This window comes from Thalassophryne amazonica, chromosome 2 (assembly GCF_902500255.1).
Source record: "Thalassophryne amazonica chromosome 2, fThaAma1.1, whole genome shotgun sequence".
NCBI classification, from domain to species: domain Eukaryota; kingdom Metazoa; phylum Chordata; class Actinopteri; order Batrachoidiformes; family Batrachoididae; genus Thalassophryne; species Thalassophryne amazonica.
The window spans coordinates 133,229,685-133,247,632 of record NC_047104.1 but is presented as its reverse complement, the minus strand read 5'-3'; the positions used below and the strand labels follow the sequence as shown (position 1 = coordinate 133,247,632).

General features: G+C 42.3%; 1 long non-coding RNA gene across 1 annotated transcript; it reads right to left on the bottom strand.

The window, feature by feature from the left end:
• Positions 1–5,775: 5,775 nt before the first annotated feature.
• On the bottom strand, positions 5,776–12,574 carry LOC117503025. Its single transcript, XR_004558459.1, has 3 exons — positions 12,564–12,574; positions 9,850–9,854; positions 5,776–5,883 (listed from the first exon to the last, which is right to left on the bottom strand). It is a non-coding gene; the product is annotated as an uncharacterized LOC117503025 (long non-coding RNA).
• Positions 12,575–17,948: the final 5,374 nt, after the last annotated feature.

Genomic DNA, 17,948 nt, shown 5'->3' with positions numbered 1-17,948 from the left:
TTCAAAAACCATATGGATTTGAATCACGTGTGATTGCATCAGACAAGCTTGAACCCTCGTGCGCATGCGTGAGTTTTTCCACGCCTGTCGGTTGCGTCATTCACCTGTGAGCAGGCTTTGAGTGAGGAGTGGTCCACCCCCATTGTCAGGAAATGGCGGAATGATTTGGGCTTTTTTTCCATCAGAATTTTTTCAGAAACTGTTAGAGACTGGCAACTGGAAACCATTCGAAAAATGTATCTGGCTTTCGGTGAAAATTTTACAGGCTTCACAGAGAATAAGGACTGTTACTACAGCTTTAAGGACGCCTTTAAGGACGCTCGGCGCACCGCGCTCCATGCCGCCATCAAGAGCCACAAACCACCGGATCATTTCGAAACGGATGGCTCTGTGGAGCTGGGACCGTCGTGTGCACTTTCTCTGGTTATCACAAGAGCTGGACATCAACCATTTTCCGGCAGATTTCACTTTTAACAAGAGATTTTGTCATGGAAAGCTGAGCGGAGGCTTCGCGTGTCATGATGGATTCGCTACTGGAGCGAGACAAAACCACCTCCGTTTTGGTCTCACAGGACGGCTTTGAGATGGCGTTCAGACAGCTGTCGGTGGTTTTTCCATCGAGTGATTATCCGAGAAATTATGGATGTGCCTGGACATGCCAGAACATGTCCCGTGAGGCTTCATCACGGCGTTGCTGTGCGCCATGCGGCACCGCCGCGACGCGTGAAGCCTCCGCTCCTCTTTCCATGACAAAAACTCCTGTAACAGTGGAATGTGCCGTTCATCTCCAAACTGGACACTGTGTTTTATCCGGGACGTCGTCTGACTAGCACAGGAATTGTGAAAAGACGTGGACATTAGCACTTTTTCGGCACATTGAGACAGACGTGCGGAGGAATCACAATTTAACAGACTTTTCAGCTTTGAGAAGTAACCTGGGCTTCTTCTGGCATTTTTACATAAACAAACACAATAACATCTATAAACCCAGAGAATATATTCACAAGAGTTTAGGCACAATATATACAAGAGTTTAATGCTGTTGTCCGTGTGGAGCCTGATCAGAGCATCTCAAATGCATTTCTTCTGTCGTGAATGTACTGAGATACCCATAATGCACCTGGACACAGCATGTCCACACTAAAACCTTCAGAATTAGTGCATTACTTTAAAACTAAAACATATATCTGATATTTTCACTTTATAAACTTCAGACATGACATTAATTTAAATAACTTGTCCAAAATTAGTTTGGTTAAAATTTTACCCATAAGTATGCCTCTGGATGATTTGGGTGATATTGCCAGTGTGTTAGTATGGGGTCAAAAGAAATGAAGTTTTTTTTTTCCTGTGACCAACTCTTCTCTGTTTACAGCGGATAGACTTGCGCATCTGCTGCTAAAAGCTATGTCTGAGAAAATGTTAGCAGTCGGACCAAAACGTATCGGAAGATAACTGGTCCGATGATGGTTTCCAAAGTTATCTGAAAAGCTAATCCGATAAAGAATTATCTTTGATAATTATCAGTTAGCAGATTAGCGGAACTGTGCCCACCACTACAAACCCTGCACCCTACAAACCACCATCCAATGTTGTCAAGCTACACTGTCCCCTGCCACCACCTTACAGCCTCCAATTACTTTTAGCGTGCTCCTCCCTCTTCCTAAAGTAGGTATTCACCACAGCCATTTCCATCCTTTTTGTAAAATCAACTGCCATCTGTCCATCCATTTTCCTGTCCTTGATACCTACCCATTACTTCCTCGTCACTTTTGTTCCCTTCGCCAACATGCCCATTGAATTCCGCTCCTGTCACCATTCTTTCATGCTTGGTCACACTTTCCACCACCTCATCTACCTCACTACATAACTCTTCTTTCTCCTTAATCTTGCCACCCTGCACTGATGATATTCATCACCCCTTCAATTTCCAACTTCACACTCATCACTCTGACACTCGCTTAACCTCCAACACATTTTGAACATACTCATCCTTTAAAATGACCCCATCACCATTTCCCTTCCTATCCTCACCATGATACAACAACTTGAACCCATTGCCTATGCTCCTGATCTTACTTCCCTTCCACTTGGTCTCCTGCACACACAATATGTCTCCTTTCTCATCTCCATCATATCAGCCAGCTTTCTCCCTTTACCAGTCATACTGCCAACATTCAAAGTCCTGACTCTCACTTCCAGCCTTCTAGTTTTCCTCTTCTCCTACTGTCTCTAGACACATTCTCCTCCTCTTCTTTTTCTTCGCCCAGCAGTAGCCTAATTTCCACTGGCATCTTGTTAGACAATGGCACCGGTGGTGGCCAATGTTAAACCCGCGCCTCGACTGAGCCGGTGTGGAAATTCAGTTGATACTCTGCATCTTTATTTTGGCTTGTTTTACACAGGTTGCCCTTCATTTATCTGGGCTTGGGACCGGCACTCAGAATGTACTGGCTGCACACCCCATGTGGCTGAGTTCAGGAAATGGAACCTAAAAATTCTAATTTTTCTGGGGGAAGGGACATGCCCCCAGACCAGACCAGATCAGATCCATCCCCTCTTACAAAATCTTGGATCTTCCCCTGGTCTGGAGAACTACTACGTTAAAACCAGGAGTAAATACTTGAGTTTCAGGTTGCTTCTAATATACCCCAGTTTTCTATTAAAAAAAAAATGTGACTGCTTTTTAGAAATGGAGATGTCCCCATATAACACCACATCCTGTGGTAAATTTGGTTTAAGCACTTCAGCACATTTCTCACGCAAGCTGAAGGAAGTAACAAAAATGTCACTTCTGCTGTTTGATTCACATAAACTGATGAACTAACCACTGGTCCTGCTTCTACTAATGCTGCTTATATTGGTGCTTTTGGAAAATAAAATTAACGCTTCCAGATGTCTTGTCTCAGTAGATTTCTGTGAGTCAATCACGTGACATTTTGGCTGCATCAAATGAAACGACTCTCACTGCTGAAATTATGCTAATGGCCCTCATGATAACAGTTGATAAATTCTACTTTTCATTTCATTCCGGTGTCAAACCGGTGTCACCAACCAAACGGTCCCCTCTAAAAATTGGTCCACCCCGCCTTCTCTGTACATGCGTCAGAGACTGACTCTCTGAGTCTGACTCTCTACACTCAAAGTGATCAAAGGAAATAATAATGTGATTATTAAACATGGGATGACAAATTAAAGCCTCTTAAATCATTCTAAAGTCAGTTTTAAGCAGAAACGAGGCGATAATCTGTGAATCCGAAATTACACAGGCGCAGCAGCAGTACGTCAAACGTAGACGTGCAAAACAATGCTGAATTTATGTGGAAATGATTGTTGCACAAAAGCTTCAGATGTCTGTCACAGTTACAGTGAGGTAAAAAAGTATTTAGTCAGTCCCTGATTGTACAAGTTCTCGTACTTAGAAAGATGAGAAAGGTACACTTCAACTATGAGAGACAAAATGGGAAAACAATTCCAGGAAATCACTTGTAATCAATTGTAGGATTTTTAAAGAATTTATTTGTAAATTATGGTGGAAAATAAGTATTTGGTCAATAACAAACGTTCAACCCAATACTTTGTAACATATCTTTGTTAGCAATGACAGAGGTCAAACATTTCCTGTAAGTCGTCACCATGTTTGCACACACTGTAGCTGGTATTTTGACCCATTCCTCCATGCAGATCTCTTCTAGAGCAGTGATGTTTTGGGGCTGTCACTGGGCAACATAACTTTCAACTCCCTCAACAAATTCTCTATGGGGTTGAGGTCTGGAGACTGGCTTGGCCACTCCACGACCTTGAAATGCTTTTTGGGTGATTCTTAGACTATGGGCACTTATGTCCTTTGATCATATTGTATGAAAAACAGAAAAAAGGGGAAATGTCACACTTTTATAGTTATCTTTACAATGAAAGTGTGTTAAGAAACTTGTTCTAGTAGTCTATGATGACTTTTTCACCTTTTTTCAGCATCATTATATGCAAATATTGCCGTTTTGTACTTGTCCCACACCCAGACTTTTGATCTTCAATGATAAAAATGAATGGTAAAAAAAACATTTTTTCTAATGTTTTAAAATATCTCTGAATAAAATATCAGTAAAATAATCAAAACATAATTGGGGTATTCAATGTCATACAACTGTTGTGATTTTTTTTAAACAAAATGTAGTTGTCCCACACTATTGCTGTAATTTCCACCACAACATTGTAATGTCCCTTAACAGTTTGTATGAAAGATTGTTTGGGTAGTTTCTATGGAGATAAACAGTGACATCAGAGCACATGTATATAGCGCCAAATCACAACAAACAGTTGCCCCAAGGCTCTTTATATTGTAAGGCAATGGTGTGGTGGAAATTACATTTACAAGGCCAATAGTGCCCGTAGTTAAAGAATCACCCTTTTACGGAGCCACTCCTTCGTTGCCCGAGCGGTGTGTTTGGGATCATTGTCATGCTGGAAGACCCAGCCATGTTGCATCTTCAATGCTCTCACCGAAGGAAGGAGGTTTTGGCTTAAAATCTCACGATACATGGCCCCATTCATTCTTCCCTTACCACAGATTAGTCCTCCTGTCCCCTTTGCAGAAAAACAGCCCCAAAGCATGATGTTTCCACCCCCATGTTTCACAGTAGATATGGTGTTCTTGGAATGCAACTCAGCATTCTTCTTCCTCCAAACACAAGTTGAGTTTTTAACCAAAATGTTCTATTTTGGTTTCATCTCACCACATGATATTCTCCCAATCCTCTTCTGGATCATCCATTTGCTCTCTGGCAAACTTCAGACAGTCCTGGACATGTACTGGCTTAAGCAGGGGGACACGCCTGGCACTGCAGGATTTGAGTCCCTCTCTGCATAGTGTGTAGCCTTTGTTACTTTTGTCCCAGCTCTCTCCAGGTCATTCATCAGGTCCCTCCGTGTAGTTCTGGAATTTTTGTTACTGTTTTCATGATCATTTTGACCCCACAGGATGACATCTTACGTGGAGCCCCAGATCGAGGGAGATTATCAATGGTCTTGTATGTCTTCCATTTTCTTACAATTGCTCCCACAGTTGATTTATTCACACCAACCTGCTTGACTATTGTAGATTCACTCTTCCCAGCCTGGTGCACATCTACAATGTTCTTCCTGGTGTCCTTCAACAGCTCTTTGGTCTTGGCCATGGTTGAGTTTGGAGTCTGACTGTTTGAGGCTTTGGACAGGTGTCTTTTATACAGATGAGTTCCAACAGATGCCATTAATACAGGTAACAGGTGGAGGACAGAAGAGGTTCTTAAAGAATAATTTACAGGTCTGTGACAACCAGAAATCTTGCTTGTTTGTGAGTGACCAAATACTTATTTTCCACCATAATTTACAAATAAATTCTTTAAAAATCCTACAATGTGATTTTCTGGAATTTTTTTTTCTCATTTTGTCTCTCATAGTTGAAGTGTACCTATGATGAAAATTACAGACCTCTCTCTTTCTAAGTAGGAGAACTTGCACAATTAGGGACTGACTAAATACTTTTTTACCCCACTGTAGATGATGACTGGAGTGACATTTTAAGCAGAAATAAGGTGATAATCAGTGAATCACTACTGATGCTCCGAAACAACATACGCAGTGAAGGCAGGGGGAACCAATTTTTAGGGGGGACTGTTCGGTCAGTGACACCGGACCAAACAGTTCTTCCTCAAAAAAGACAAAAAAATAAAGAAAGAAACTAGATTTGCAAGCAAATATTAAGAGTCCAAGTGGGAGACAGATGCTCTGACCAGTCAGCTAAAAACCCAGGTTCTAGGCTGAGTCGCCAGAGCATCCTTTAGCTGTTGGGGGGGAGTGACGCCTATTGACTACTACTGCATAGCGACTCCTGCTGGCCTCTGTCTTTGTGTGATCATATCTTTGTCTTCTATCCAGCCCAGTCTCACGTTTTGTTTTGTTTTTGTTTTTTTGTTTGTTTTTTTGCGCTCCCATCATGAAATTATTCAAATTTTCCTGATGGGTTTTTTTTTTTAACTCATTATTACTAACCTTACTCCTTCCCCCAAGCTTAACCACCCCTGACCCCCGACCCCTGCTTCACTTTTAATTTTGTGCAGCCATCACGGAGTGAATTAGAATGAATCCGTGCTGCTGTGATGAAAATGGGGCGTTTTTCGTGACAATATCACGAACCAATAGATTAATGTATATTTCGTGCTGCTGAATCACGACTTGCCGTGAGACCAGGTTGCTTCTATTATATGTTCATGCTTTGGCTGGTATGATGGACCTGTGAAATGGGTATTAAATTAGATTAAGCGGATTTTTAAAAAGTCAAATTTAAAAGGTGCAAAGAACCTTCTATTTTGAAAAATGACTGAAGAAACATTTAAAAAGGTTCTTTAATGAATTTGTTGGGTCCACAAAGAACTTTATTGAAAGAGGTTCCTCAAAGAACCAATTTTTCTTTTGAGCCATTAATGTTGCTCAAAGGAAACTTTTTTAATGGTTCTTTAAGGCATCTTTGAGGATTTTTTTTTTTAACCCTCAGGGGTCCAGAAACATAAAAACCTATTGATTTGGACTTGAACACAAGTCCGTGGACTCCAGAGGGTCAAAGAACCATTTGAAAAAGAATCTCTTTCTGAATGGTCCTTTGTGAAACCATGTATGTACAGTGACAATAAAGGTTCTTTGTCTTCGTCTTCTTCTTCTTCTACGACTACTACTACTATGACATCACGCTGAAGAACATTTTTTGGTTTTGGTTAGCACCTTTATTTTCTGTGTGCAGCGGTTCAGCCTGGAGAGGATACCAGTCTGACACATACAGACAGACAAACTCAGTCACAATCTCACTCACACCTTGACACAGAAAGGACCGGGTTGTATTCAAACCTTGGACCTTCTTGCAATGAGGCAACATTGTTGACCACTAAGACAATGTGTTGAATTGTTTGTTTTCCTTTATTTTGATGTTCAACGACCTCAAAAATGTGCTTTTTTTTTTCAGCAACCCAGCTGCTAGTTGAGATCTACAGACCTACACTACCAGCCAAATGCTTAACTCACACTGTATCAAAGACCAAAATATACAGTAACCTCTAACATTTTTAAGGTGACCTTTGTTGTCTCACATTGACTTTCAATGTCAAATTAGAGGACATGAGCTGTTTTAGACATCTTCCTCTCAGTTCATGAGTCTGGTTCTGTTCTAGTTTAAAGTTGAGGTTTTCCTGCTCAAAAGCTGCAAAGATAAATATGTTTAGTCAGATACTGTTCTGATGACTGATGTGATGCTGTAGTGATAAAGTATTAAAACAAAGAAACAAATAAATATAACAAATGGCGGCGCGTGCACACGCAGCGGCTCCTCTCGTTCCCAACACAATGGTGTTTTTGTGTTTTTTGTGTTTACAAACAGCGTGTGTCTGTTCGTCATCGTACTCTTCGCGCCCTCATATCTCAAGGCGCACTTATTCCCGGGAGTTTCTGCAGAAATATGGCCAAAATCACGGACCTAACTACAGCGGACGTGGAAAAGTTACGTGAGGATGGTTTACTCCGGAGGCCTGTTCAATCCCCGACCCCCACTCCTGCATCTAACCCACAGTGGAGGCGCCATGGACGGAACCTGAGGAAGCAGAAGAGGGGCAAGCGCGGAGGTATCCGGGCTAGGTTAGCCGCCAGCCCTTACTGGCTGGCTATCCCTTCCATCACCCTGGCCAACATACGCTCGCTGGACAATAAACTGGACCATATTCGTTTACTCCGAACATCTTCCAAGTCTGTGGGTGAGTGCTGTGTCTTTGTTTTTGTGGAAACATGGCTCAACGACAGCCAACATGCTACCGGGCGGACAGAGCGCTCGTCGAGGGGGGAAAGTCCCGCAGCGGAGGACTCTGTGTTTACATCAGCGATGCCTGGTGCCGCAATGCTGTTGTTGTTTGCAAGCACTACTCACCACTGGGGGAGCTGACGATTATTAAGTGCCGAGAGAATATACTGCTATTCTGCTGGCAGCTATATACATCCCTCCCAGCTCCAACAACAACAGGAGTGAGGCACTGAACGAACTCCACAAGCACATCAGTGAACAGCTGACAGCCCACCCTGATGCCTTCCTCATCCTGGCTGGGGATTTCAACCAACCAACCCAAGAGTGTGTTTCCACAATTTCATGGACATGTCAACTTTCCCACTAGAGGCACCAATATCTTCGACAATGTTTACATCACACACAAGGAAGCCTACAAAGCCTCTTCCCTCCCCCACCTTGGGACCTCCGACCACTCCACTGTTATGCTAATGCCTGCATACAGACCGCTGGTTAAAGTCACAAAACAGGCCAAAAAGGAGATCTGGGTGTGGCCAGAGGGGGCATCAGAAGCGCTCCAAGACTGTTTTTCCACTACTGATGAGCATGTTCAGACAGGCAGCCACCTACAATAACACCACAGACCCCCAGGAGTACACAGAGACCGTCACTGCCTACATGAGGAAGTGCATGAATGATGTCACAGTCTCCAGAACCATCACCATTCGGGCCAATCAGAAACCTTGGCTGACAGGGGAAGTCCACGGGCTCCTAAATGCTCGAAACGCTGCCTTCAGTGCTGGGGACAAGGTGGGCCTAAGGACAGCCAGGGCCAACCTGTCACAAGGAATCAGACAGGCTAAGAGACAGTACTCCAGGAGAATCGCTGACCGCTTCAAGGACACCAGAGACTCCCGGAATCTATGGCGGGGTATTCAGACCATCACAGAATATAAGCCCACCCCGCAGACCTGCGACAACTCCCCCTCTCTGCTGAATAGCTGAACAACTTCTTTGCTCGCTTTGAGGCAGACAACAACATTCCAGCACAAAAGATCCCTCCACATTCTGACGTCCAGGTGCTGTCACTACCTTCGGACAGCCTGAGACAAATGCTCAGAAGGATCAACGTGAGGAAAGCCCCTGGTCCCGATGATATTCCTGGTCGGATCCTGAGAGACTGCTGAGGAGCTCATGGACGTCTTCACGGACATCTTCAACATCTCGCTGAGAGAAGCTGTTGTCCCGACGTGCCTCAAAGCCACCACCATCATCCCGGTCCCGAAGAAGTCGTCTCCCTCCTGCTACAATGACTACCTCCCGGTTGCACTCACTCCCATCATTATGAAGTGCTTTGAGCGGCTAGTCATGGACCACATCAAATCTGCCCTCCCCCCCGCAGTGGACCCCTACCAGTTTGCATATCGGTCCAACCGCTCGACCGACGATGCTATCTCTACTGCCTTCCACGCAGCCCTCACTCACCTGGAGACCAAGGACTCACACGTCAGAACGCTGTTCGACTTCAGCTCAGCATTCAATACAATCATCCCCCAGCAGCTCATCCACAAACTAGTCCAGCTGGGACTCAACACCTCCCTGTGCAACTGGCTGCTGGACTTTCTGACCCGGAGACCACAGGCAGTTCGGGTCAGCAGCAACACCTCCAGCACCATCACGCTGAACACAGGAGCCCCCCAAGGATGTGTGCTGAGCCCACTCCTCTTCACTCTGCTGACCCACGACTGCACACCTACATCCAGTTCCAACCTCTTCATCAAGTTTGCAGACGACACGACTGTGGTGGTTCTCATCAACAACAACAACGATGAGACAAGCTACTGAAGTGAGGTGAGCCACCTGGCCATGTGGTGCACAGACAACAATCTCCACCTGAATGTGGATAAGACGAAGGAGATTGTCGTGGACTTCAAGAAAGAGCCCGCTCAGCATGCTTCAGTAACCATCAATGGCGCTGAAGTGGAGTGGGTGAGCAGCACAAAGTTCCTAGGTGTACACATCTCCCAAGACCTGTCCTGGAACATCAACACCACATCTCTGGCCAAAAAAGCCCAACAACGACTCTACTTTCTGCGGAAACTGAAGAAAGCAAGAACCCCGACCCCCATCATGTACTCCTTCTACAGGGGTACCATCAAGAGGATCGTGACCAGCAGCATCACTGTGTGGTATGGTGCCTGCACCGTATCATGCCGCAAGACCCTGCAGCGCACTGTGAAAGCAGTTGGGAAGATCATTGGTGTTCCTCTCCCCTCTCTGCTGGACATTTACCACACCCGCCTCGCCTCCAAAGCCACCAGGATCGCAGGTGACCCACCCACCCAACTCAGTCTTTTTACCCTTGTGCCATCAGGGAGGAGACTGCAGAGTCTCCGGGCCAAAACCAGCAGGCTCAAAGACAGTTTCTTCCACCAGGCAGTCAGGATGCTCAATTCCCTCCCTTCTCTGCTCCCACTCGCCTCCCGTGCCCCCCCACTGACCCTGCATGCCCACACACACACCTCACTTTATCCTCCCCATTGCACTAATGCAACCACATCAGCCATTCATGCTTTCATCAGCTCCAGACTAGATTATTGTAATGCACTTTATTCGGGCATTAATCAGTCGTCTCTTGCACGTCTCCAGTTGGTGCAGAATGCTGCTGCTCGTCTTTTAACAAACACTTTTAGACGTGAGCATATTACACCCGTCCTGTACTCACTCCACTGGCTTCCAGTTCGTTTATAATTGATTTTAAAATTTTAATGTTTGTTTTTAAAGCTATTTATGGCCTTGCACCTCCCTACTTGTCTGAAATTTTAACTTTGCGCACCTACAGTAGGACATTAGGGGTGTCTAGCCAGCTTTACTTAGATGTTCCAAGGTCAAGATATAAACGCTGGGGTGATCATGCTTTTGCGGTAGCTGGCCCCAGACTGTGGAATGAGCTACCTCTTGAGTTACGTACTATTCCTGACCTAGCACTTTTTAAATATAAGTTAAAGACTTATTTATTTAAACTGGCTTTTAACACTTAGTGCGGAGGTGACATGTTTTTTATGTGTTGTTTTAAAATTTTATTTTATATGTGTTTTATTTTTGTAAATCTGTGTTTTTAATGTTAAGCACTTTGGACACCAGTCGGTGCTGTAAAACGCTTTATAAATAAATGTTGATTGATTGATTGATTGACATCAGGACCGCCTGTACTGATACTGGTACATTAGTATTCAGTCATTGCACTATCAGCATACTGCCACTTGCACCACTGTTATACTGTATTACACTGTTATCCATTGCACTATCGTATTTAATGTCATACTGTTTACAATAGTACACATTTGCCATTTGCACAACAGCATCATACTGTTATATTTACACGACCTACACTGTTTATACTGTTTTATATTAATTTTTATTTTTATTTTGTGAATCAGTAATATTTTAGGTAATTTTTTTTACTTAGCTTAGTAGTAGTTTTTATTCTATACTCTGCACCGTGGGTCTGAGAGGAAAGTATGACTACTAGAACAACGGACAATGGAATAGATTTTTGTTACCACACACACACACACACAGTGTGTTCTGCCAAGTGCACACAGGGACCAATTTGAGAACTGATGGCCTTGCTCAACTGCACCTTTAGTCAGAAACGTATCTGCCACTTCTCCTAATGTATGCTTAGAAAAAACGGTTCTTAGAACCTCTTGACTTGTGGTGGTGTAAATGTGCAGAAGTGAAAACCATATCATGAAACCGAGTAAGTTCAAAATGCCTTGCTACTACAAGTATTTGCCACTACCAGGGGTGAGGCATCAAATTGTGGGCCCTAGGTACTAGCCATATTGAAGACCCCCCCACTGTTATGTTCTTTTTTATTAACGCAAACACCAAATTTCTAATGCATAGTCAAACCAGGTCTAAATCATGTATACCTTAGATCACACCTGGGAGTCAGAACCCTTTATAAAGTTGGGGGAGCAATATTGAGTTGCGGGGTCTGGGGGGCATTCCTGTGCATTTTAACAGACGGGAATGCACCAAAATGCACCATTTTTCTAGAAAATGGTGCAATTTGGTCCCCCAGACCCCACAACTCAATATAGCTAGCTTTCAAGCTCACCTCTCTTTTCAAAGAATTTGGTTAGCAGCTGCTTTCCCTCATTTAGTTTTCTTTCCCTGGCCTTTCTCCTCTTCTTTTATAGTATCTATAATAATTGATCAACATATTGATTTATTCTGCCTTACAGAAACCTGGTTACAGCAGGATGAATATGTTAGTTTAATTGAGTCAACACCCCCGAGTCACACTAACTGCCAGAACGCTTGTAGCAGGGGCCGAGGTGGAGGATTAGCAGCAATCTTCCATTCCAGCTTATTAATTAATCAAAAACCCAGACAGAGCTTTAATTCATTTGAAAGCTTGACTCTTAGTCTTGTCCATCCAAATTGGAAGTCCCAAAAAACAGTTTTATTTGTTATTATCTATCGTCCAGCTGGTCGTTACTGTGAGTTTCTCTATGAATTTTCAGACCTTTTGTCTGACTTAGTGCTTAGCTCAGATAAGATAATTATAGTGGGCGATTTTAACATCCACACAGATGCTGAGAATGACAGCCTCAATGCTGCATTTAATCTATTATTAGACTCAATTGGCTTTGCTCAAAATGTAAATGAGTCCACCCACCACTTTAATCATATCTTAGATCTTGTTCTGACTTATGGTATGGAAATTGAAGACTTAACAGTATTCCCTGAAAACTCCCTTCTGTCTGATCATTTCTTAATAACATTTACATTTACTCTGATGGACTACCCAGCAGTGGGGAATAAGTTTCATTACACTAGAAGTCTTTCAGAAAGCGCTGTAACTAGGTTTAAGGATATGATTCCTTCTTTATGTTCTCTAATGCCATATACCAACACAGTGCAGAGTAGCTACCTAAACTCTGTGAGATAGAGTATCTTGTCAATAGTTTTACATCCTCATTGAAGACAACTTTGGATGCTGTAGCTCCTCTGAAAAAGAGAGCTTTAAATCAGAAGTGCCTGACTCCGTGGTATAACTCACAAACTTGCAGCTTAAAGCAGATAACCCATAAGTTGGAGAGGAAATGGCGTCTCACTAATTTAGAAGATCTTCACTTAGCCTGGAAAAAGAGTCTGTTGCTCTATAAAAAAGCCCTCCGTAAAGCTAGGACATCTTACTACTCATCACTTATTGAAGAAAATAAGAACAACCCCAGGTTTCTTTTCAGCACTGTAGCCAGGCTGACAAAGAGTCAGAGCTCTATTGAGCCGAGTATTCCTTTAACTTTAACTAGTAATGACTTCATAACTTTCTTTGCTAATAAAATTTTAACTATTAGAGAAAAAATTACTCATAACCATCCCAAAGACGTATCGTTATCTTTGGCTGCTTTCAGTGATGCCGGTATTTGGTTAGACTCTTTCTCTCCGATTGTTATGTCTGAGTTATTTTCATTAGTTACTTCCTCCAAACCATCAACATATCTATTAGACCCCATTCCTACCAGGCTGCTCAAGGAAGCCCTACCATTAATTAATGCTTCGATCTTAAATATGATCAATCTATCTTTATTAGTTGGCTATGTACCACAGGCTTTTAAGGTGGCAGTAATTAAACCATTACTTAAAAAGCCATCACTTGACCCAGCTATCTTAGCTAATTATAGGCCAATCTCCAACCTTCCTTTTCTCTCAAAAATTCTTGAAAGGGTAGTTGTAAAACAGCTAACTGATCATCTGCAGAGGAATGGTCTATTTGAAGAGTTTCAGTCAGGTTTTAGAATTCATCATAGTACAGAAACAGCATTAGTGAAGGTTACAAATGATCTTCTTATGGCCTCAGACAGTGGACTCATCTCTGTGCTTGTTCTGTTAGACCTCGGTGCTGCTTTTGATACTGTTGACCATAAAATTTTATTACAGAGATTAGAGCATGCCATAGGTATTAAAGGCACTGCGCTGCGGTGGTTTGAATCATATTTATCTAATAGATTACAATTTGTTCATGTAAATGGGGAATCTTCTTCACAGACTAAGGTTAATTATGGAGTTCCACAAGGTTCTGTGCTAGGACCAATTTTATTCACTTTATACATGTTTCCCTTAGGCAGTATTATTAGACGGCATTGCTTAAATTTTCATTGTTACGCAGATGATACCCAGCTTTATCTATCCATGAAGCCAGAGGACACACACCAATTAGCTAAACTGCAGGATTGTCTTACAGACATAAAGACATGGATGACCTCTAATTTCCTGCTTTTAAACTCAGATAAAATTGAAGTTATTGTACTTGGCCCCACAAATCTTAGAAACATGGTGTCTAACCAGATCCTTACTCTGGATGGCATTACCCTGACCTCTAGTAATACTGTGAGAAATCTTGGAGTCATTTTTGATCAGGATATGTCATTCAAAGCGCATATTAAACAAATATGTAGGACTGCTTTTTTGCATTTATGCAATATCTCTAAAATTAGAAAGGTCTTGTCTCAGAGTGATGCTGAAAAACTAATTCATGCATTTATTTACTCTAGGCTGGACTATTGTAATTCATTATTATCAGGTTTTCCTAAAAGTTCCCTGAAAAGCCTTCAGTTAAATCAAAATGCTGCAGCTAGAGTACTGACAGGGACTAGAAGGAGAGAGCATATCTCGCCCACATTGGCCTCTCTTCATTGGCTTCCTGTTAATTCTAGAATAGAATTGAAAATTCTTCTTCTTACTTATAAGGTTTTGAATAATCAGGTTCCATCTTATCTTAGGGACCTTTTAGTACCATATCACCCCAATAGAGCGCTTCGCTCTCAGACTGCAGGCTTACTTGTAGTTCCTAGGGTTTTTAAGAGTAGAATGGGAGGCAGAGCCTTCAGCTTTCAGGCTCCTCTCCTGTGGAACCAGCTCCCAATTCAGATCAGGGAGACAGACACCCTCTCTACTTTTAAGATTAGGCTTAAAACTTTCCTTTTTGCTAAAGCTTATAGTTAGGGCTGGATCAGGTGACCCTGAACCATCCCTTAGTTATGCTGCTATAGACTTAGACTGCTGGGGGGTTCCCATGATGCACTGAGTGTTTCTTTCTCTTTTTGCTCTGTATGCACCACTCTGTATTTAATCATTAGTGATTGATCTCTGCTCCCCTCCACAGCATGTCTTTTTCCTGGTTCTCTCCCTCAGCCCCAACCAGTCCCAGCAGAAGACTGTCACTCCCTGAGCCTGGTTCTGCTGGAGGTTTCTTCCTGTTAAAAGGGAGTTTTTCCTTCCCACTGTTGCCAAGTGCTTGCTCACAGGGGATCGTTTTGACCATTGGGGTTTTTCCGTAATTACTGTATGGCCTTGCCTTACAATATAAAGCACCTTGGGGCAACTGTTTGTTGTGATTTGGCGCTATATAAATAAAATTGATTTGATTTGATTTCTTTTTTGGACTTTGATTTTTTTAGGAAAGACATTTTATTTCAGCCTAAACACTAGGGCTGCAACTAATGATTATTTTACTAATCAGTTCATCGGGCGATTATTTTTTCGATTAATCACTTTGTTTTGTTTTTTACTTACATGTGAGTTTTGCCATTATTTAATTTAAGTGAGTTATTATTAAAATGCCTTTGTCACACAACATGAACGTTTGAGTTATGTTATATTCTCGTCAAAAACATACCTGGAGTAGTGTTTTGTTTTATTTTGTAAATACATACATCACTGACACACCACAAAGAGATTCATCATCAATTTTATTTATATAGCGCCAAATCACAACAAACAGTTGCCCCAAGGCGCTTTATATTGTAAGGCAAAAGCCATATAATAATTACGTAAAAACCCCAACGGTCAAAACGACCCCCTGTGAGCAAGCACTTGGCAACAGTGGGAAGGAAAAACTCCAGCAGAACCAGAACCAGATTTCCATCAGGTTTAGATGCTTACAGCAGCTATCTCAACCACTGACAACATATTACAGCAAGAGTCCACGAAAGTATTTTAAAGGCCTGATGAAAGTGTAATATGTTATATTTAATAAGATATTTCCATGAAAAAAGACACAAATGTGCAGTTTACTGCATTTTATTTTTTTCTTGTGTAAAAACACAGCTTAGATGTGGTTTGACCGAAACAAATTGTCATTAAACTTAATAAAACAGGGATGAAGTGGAGGTTTAAGAGTCACTCGGTGTTAACAAGAAACAGCTATTTCTATATTTATTAATGTTCATTGTTAGTTGGTTTAATCTTTTCTGTTTTGTTTTATCAGATTCTTTTTGTCCGTTTCTCTAAAACTGTATTGTGGCATTATTAGTTATTATTACTATTATTGTTGTTGTTGTTGTTGTTTCTATTATTAAGGCCCGAGTAGGCAACGTCCTACGAGGACCCTATTGTAATTGCGCTGTTTATTATTATTATTATTATTATTATTATTATTTATTATTATTATTCTCACTCTTGAAATCGAAATTTCGGCCTCTTCCCATGCCGAAAAACTCACCAAACTTTCCAAAGTCGTCCGGCCGGATCCGAAATTCGATATTTTGGGGGCGTCGCACATGGTTGCAGAAAAATCGTGAAATAGCGCCCCGTAGAAATTTTCAACAACTCCTCCGCATTGGGCTTTTTTCGTCGTAGCCTCACGAAATTCGGTACACATATTTACCATGCCACGACGCACGAAAAAGTCTCTTACTGTCATGGTGAAATATCGACAGGAAGTCGGCCATTTTGATTTTAAGTTTTGATTTTGAGCAAATTTTTGCCATTTTTGGCCATTTCCACTACTTACATTTGAACAAACTCGTCCTAGGGATTTCATCCGATCGTCTTCAAATTTGGTCAAAATCATCACAACACAATGTTGATCAAAAGTTATCAAAAGATTCTAATTAAGTCAAAAGGCATGGCTGCTAGGGGTTGTCAAACTTTGGCGAGCTTTTTGGAGCACGCCATTTCACTTCGAACGGCTGTCACGCCCACATACTTCATCGTAGATCCTTCAAACTTGCTGGACATGATGAGGGCTCCACCCTGAACGTCTACATATCTTACGTTCCCACCTGCGCCATAGCGCCCCCCGGTGGTGGCGGGAAATGTCCTATTTTTACTTTAAGAGGTCCTGATGTCACATACTTAACCCAATCAACTTCATTCCACTTCTAAAACATGCAGAACAAATTGGTAAACGTAGGCGATGAACGCCGTGAAGTTACGAGTAAAGGTGTCCGTGTGGCGGCGTGCCGAATATTGTCCATTCGCCATGAAATTACCGTCTTCATTTTGACGGCTTTAATTTTGTCACATCATCATGAAAATTGATACACAGGTCGAGCATGACAACCTCTTACAATTCATAGGGGCGTCGCCCATGGGCGGGGCAAAATGCCTCAATAGCGCCCCCTTGAAACGTTCAAAAAGCCCTCCCCATAGGGGTTTTTTTGGAGTAGGGAGATGAAAATTGGTACACATGTGACTTTCATAGACGTACAAAAAAGTCTCTTGCACCATGAGTCTACTCCAAACAGGAAGTCAGCTATTTTGAATTTTCTTCTCATTTTGGCGTGATTTCCACGTTGTATTTGAACGAACTCCTCCTAGGGATGTTGTCCAATGCACTTCAGATTTCTTTGACAGCATCCAAAGATGATACTGACCAAAAGTTATCGGAAGCTTTTCTCTATTTTGAAGGGTGTGGCCGCTATGGTGCCGCCATTTTGACCCTTTGCCATAGAACATCAAGTCATGATAACTCCTTCATGCTTTGCCTGATTGACTTGAAACTTCACATGTATGATGACGGTTGGCCCCTGAACACACCTAGCCCCTCTGTTTGTACACTGAGCGCCCCCTAGTGGATGAACAATCAACATGTCATAACTCCATGCATTGTGTGATTTGTTTCAAGTTTTAACTGTGTGATGAGTGGTTGCCCCTGCATCCACATGCCCACATGTGGTCACAAGGGCACCCACTGGCCTAGGTAGGCGGTTGCGCGGAACGAGGGCCCGTATATGACTGCTTGCAGTCCTAGTTGTTATTATTATTATTATATTATTATTCTCACTTTTGAAATTGAAATTTCGGCCTCTTCCCATGCTCAAAAACTCACCAAACTTTCCAAAGTCATCCG